The sequence below is a fragment of the Sinocyclocheilus rhinocerous genome, unplaced genomic scaffold (genome assembly GCF_001515625.1).
Source record: "Sinocyclocheilus rhinocerous isolate Xijiao unplaced genomic scaffold, SAMN03320098_v1.1 scaffold1853, whole genome shotgun sequence".
Classification (NCBI taxonomy): domain Eukaryota; kingdom Metazoa; phylum Chordata; class Actinopteri; order Cypriniformes; family Cyprinidae; genus Sinocyclocheilus; species Sinocyclocheilus rhinocerous.
Genome location: NW_015640075.1, coordinates 325,806 through 330,953, shown reverse-complemented (window position 1 = coordinate 330,953; position 5,148 = coordinate 325,806).

Genomic DNA, 5,148 nt, shown 5'->3' with positions numbered 1-5,148 from the left:
CCGAGAACATGAAGGAGATGTGGCCGAAAGATTATGCCCAAAAATACAGGGACCAGTATTTCTTCAGATACGTTATGGGTCCCTTCAGCTCATTACGTGAGTATTGCAAAGACTTGTATATTAAAGTATTTATCTTATATGTGTGTTTCTCTTTCAGCTGGTGAATTGCTGGAAGAGCTGTTGTGGATCCTGTCCTCGCGGAATTTGTTGGCACGTGCTCCTGCATCTGAGCTGGCTGTCCCTCACATCAGCTTGCAGCCTTGTCAGTGCCAACCTCTGCTCTCTTATCCAGATACGCTATGAATCGTGTCATATATGAGGACGACAAGAATACTGGCACTCTTTGTAAGCATATCGTCCAACCTACAGGACCTGGTTGAACCCACGTAAGCCCAGGGGGCGGTGGCTCTGCCTGTGTCTCATCCACACCAAGGGCGGGGCGGAGCTGACACTGTTCAGACACAAGAGAACATGAATGGTGGCGGTCATCAGCGCCGGGACATCACATGCAAATTACTGAAAAAAATTAACTTCATTCGAAATTATGTGTAATGGGGCAATGCAGCTGGTGCTCTAACGAGTATGAGGCTCACGCTGTTATGTCGATCACATTGCCACTGTATCATAATAAATGTTATGAACTGACAGGGACAGCATTGAGGGCAGAGCATCAGCGCAGGGGTGTACACAACATAGTTGAAACCAGGCATATTGTTCAGATCATGATTGAGGTTGGGTGAGCAATTTCGCTGCTTGCACAGATAGTACATGTGAGGTGAGTGACAACACATCTAAGTTATAAAACCGCATGAAAGTGTCGGGTGATGATACTCCCCCTTGTGGAGTGGGCTCGTACCCCAATAGGACATTCCACATTCCTAGAGACATAAGCCAAAGCAATTGCATCGACAATCCAGTGTGACAGCCATTGCTTAGACACAGGCAGGCCTTTCATGCATCCACCAAAGCATACAAATAGCTGCTCTGAGAGCCTGAACTGTCTAGAGTGCTCAATATATATGTACAATGCACGTACAGGGCACAAGAGCATATTAACCATCCTCGGGACGAAAAGCTGATAGTGTTATGACTTGCGGTTTAAGTGGTGCCAAAAGCACATTAGGTACATAACCCTTCCTAGGCTTTAAAGTGACACTGCAATCACCAAGCCCAAACTCAATGCACGAGCTGTCAATAGGATATATGTCGAACGTCACCTGACAAAACCCGGAAAACAGGTCTGTAGCGTCTGCGTAGAATCATGCATGATCTTTGGGGTTTTATGGCTTAAGAGACCCTTTTAGCCTTTTGACATTTGCATATAAATTACGGTCCTGGTCACAGACTTTACGTTTGTATGGGGGTCTAAATTGCCAAATGGTTCCTCGACAGCCGTAATAAACAATAGTGATATCTATGGACTTTTAAGATAATCAGTTAAACTAGCTAGCTGTTTTTATTGTTGATGTTTTATTCAATTTTTTATATAAATGTTAGCGAAAAGACTAACAATAAAAAACTTTTAGATATCATTCCGCATATGTGATGGACATTGGTTATGATAATCTTTGGCATCTACTTTGAAGGCATCTTGAGTAAAACTGCTTCATATTTAACTAAGCATATGCAAAACGCTTGAACCGGAAGTGGCGAGACCAGGTTAACAGAATACGGAAGTCTGTTGCGCATAACCCCTATTGACAGTGCCTGCAGGTCCCCAACTCGCTTAACAGAGGCTAATACAAGCAGGAGCACTGTCTTGAGAGAGAGCACACGCAAGCTGGCAGATTTCAATGGCTCGAAGGGGGGCCCGGGAGAACATCCAGCATGAGTGGCAAGTCCCAAACGAGTAGAGTGCAAGGGCGAGGGGGGTTCAGTCTCCTTGCTCCCTTTAAGAATCTAACCACTAAGTCATTTCTACCCACTGGGCAATTATCCATGTGAGTGTTGAATGCCGTAATTGTGGCCACATACACTTTCAATATGTATGGCGTACATCCACTGTCAACACGTTTTTTTTTAGAAGGGAAAGCATTATTAGTATTGGGCAGTTAGATGGGTCTTCACCTCGCAATCTGCATCAATTTGTAAAAACTCTCCATTTGTGTAAATGTAAAGATGCCGTGTGGAAGGAGCCCTGGGCTCGGTGATGGTGTTTAACATAAGCTGAGAAAGCTTATGCCGCTGACAAAGCCCTGTTTAGCAGCCAGACATGAAGATTCCACAACTCTGGGTTGGGATGCCATATTGTTCCCTGTGCTTGAGAGAGGAGGTCTTTCCTCAGTGGGATAGCCTACGGAGTAGCTCTACCAGCTCTGGGAACCATGGCTGGTTGGGCCATTTCGGTGCCACCAGCAGAACTGGTTCCCTCTCCTCCCTGATTTTGCAAAGCATGCAATGCAGAAGTTTCACTAGGGGAGAGGCATACTTGCGCGCTTTCGGCCAGCTGTGTGCCAGTGTATCCACCCCCAGGGCAGACAGTGAATAGAACAGCGGGCAGTGAGTGTTCTCCACAGATGTTAAGATACCTGCTTCCGCTCTACCGAATATGCCCCAAATCATATTAACAGTTAAAGGGTGTAAACTCCACTCCCCATGGATCACCCTGCCCCTTGATAGCATGTCCGCAGCGCAATTCAGATGTCCAGGGACATGGACTGCTCAAATGGAGAGGAGATGCTGATCTGCCTATAGAAGGAGGTCTTTAGCTTGCCATAGCAGAGGTCACAAGCTCACACCTCCCTGGTGATTTATAAATGCTACCACTGTCGTGTTGTCCGACCTGATAAGAACATGTTGGTGGAGAATATCCGGAGAAAATACTCGAGAGCTAGATGAACAGCATGAAGCTCTAGGCCGTTTGTGTGCCAGGACTTATCTGTTTCTGACCACATCCCAAAGGCCGGTTTGCCATTGCATATGGCTCCCTAGCCTGTGCCCGATGTGTTTGTGATAACAGTCTTTCTCCTGATCACCTGGCCAATAGGAACACCCTGGCGACACAGTGCCATGGGGCACTTTGACAGGCAGGGTGCCTGCGCGCCACGTGCTCTGTGGCACACGGCCTTTTTAGCCAGAGCTGTAGTGGACGCATATGCAGGAGCCCTAATCTGCACACTGCTGAGTTGGCAGCCATCAGTCTGAGCGTCCTCTGAAAACATTTTAGCGCAGGATCTCGCCCTAGCTTGAAAACTGCAAGAGAGCTGACCACTTTCTGTGAGCGCTCCTCTGAGAGACCCACTTGCATAGTGATTGAATCCAGCTCTACTCCCAAAAAAGAGACGTTCTGTTTCGCCGTCAGCATGCTCTTTGCAAATTCACAGTCAGCCCAAAGCTCTGAAGGGGAGCGAAGAGTCTGAGCTTGTCATGCTCTCTGATTGGGCTAAAATCAGCCAATCGTCTAGGTATTTCAGGATGCACATTCCACGCTTCACGTTTCAGAGGAGAGAGAACCCCATGTATGCATTTGAACGTTTGTGGGCCCAGTGATAACCCGAAGGGTAGTATACTGGTATGCCATCCCCTCGAATGCAAATCTCAGGAAGCACCTGTAATGAGGGGCCACCTAAATGTGAAAATAAGCATTATTTATATCCACAGAGAGAAACCAATCTCCCGGCCTGAAGTGCGAGAGAATTTGCCTCAGCATATTCATTTTGAATGAACGCTCACTGTGCAATTCAATGGTCTCAAATCCAAGATTGGGCAGATTCTGCCATCTTTCTCTGGTACCAAGAAATAACGACTGTAGGAGCCACTCTCGCGATCTGCGAGGGGCACTCTTTCCACAGAGCATTTTGCAAGGAGGCTGTGTATTTCCTCTCACAGAACTGAGGTATTCTGCAACATGTACAGTGTACAGTGGACATTAAAATGGGGCAGCCTGCAAAGGAACTAAAGTGTGTAGCCGTTCTTTATTGTTTTCATAATCCACTCTGATACCCCTGGAAGTGCTTGCTACACTTCTGTGAATTGTGACAACAGGTGGGTTGCACGCTGTGAGAAGTAACTCACTGCTGGGAAACGAGGAGTTTGATACCACATGAGCGTGAGAATGAGTGAGAGCGGGAGGAGAATCCTGAGTCCTGAGGCTCATGTCTCTGCAGTGGGGGCAGTCCGAACCCCCAAGCATCACCTCTACATGGCACGTCTGGTGACCATTAGATGGTTTGATTCAGTAGCGATTCAGTAGATGTGAACACGCACGTCTGTTGGCCATCAGATGGTTCGATTCAATATTTATAGGCTATATTCAAGACACATTGCTGTGACATTTATTAGCAACACCGACATAACAGGAAAGCTAATGTTTTCTGTTATATTATGTAGGGATGTCCCGATCAGGTTTTTTTTGCCGTGTCATTGAATAGCCTATTGAGTATCTACCGATACGAAGTCCCGATATGATACTTGTATTTTCCTAGTGCTTGGTGCACAATTCAAGTACATAAGGTTATAAAGTTCAAAAATCAATCCAATTTGTACTTTATGCTGCGGAACTAGTAAAGGCATTAATATGTTTTAAAACAAGTAAAAACAGAAGTGGTAACCAGTTACAAGTTATACAGTTATACATTTTGCATTAATTTTAATACATTAAATTTGAATCATAATATTGACAGAAAAAAAGCTCAAGAACATTTTATGCATCAACTACCCTTATTTTGCACACCGTATAATTTTCCCACATATCCCTGCTATTTGGAAATAATAAAGTATCTAGAGAGAGACTATATTTAGAAAACATTACATATATATTTAGAAAACATAACATAATAATAATAATGATAATAATAACATGAATAAATAACTGAAGAGAAAATAAATACTGTGTCCAAGCATGATCCAAATACTTAGGGGATAGTTCACCCAAAAATGAAAATTTGATGTTTATCTGCTTACCCACAGGGCATCCAAGATGTAGGTGACTTTGTTTCTTCAGTAGAACACAAACGAAGATTTTTAACTCAAACCATTGCAGTCTGTCAGTCATATAATGCAAGTGAATGGGAATCAAGGCTTTGAGTCAAAAAAACATACACAAACAAAACCAAATGAAACCCTGCGGCTCGTGATGATACATTGATGTGTAAAGACACGAAAAGATCGCTCTGTGCAAGAAACTGAACAGTATTTATATCGTTTTTT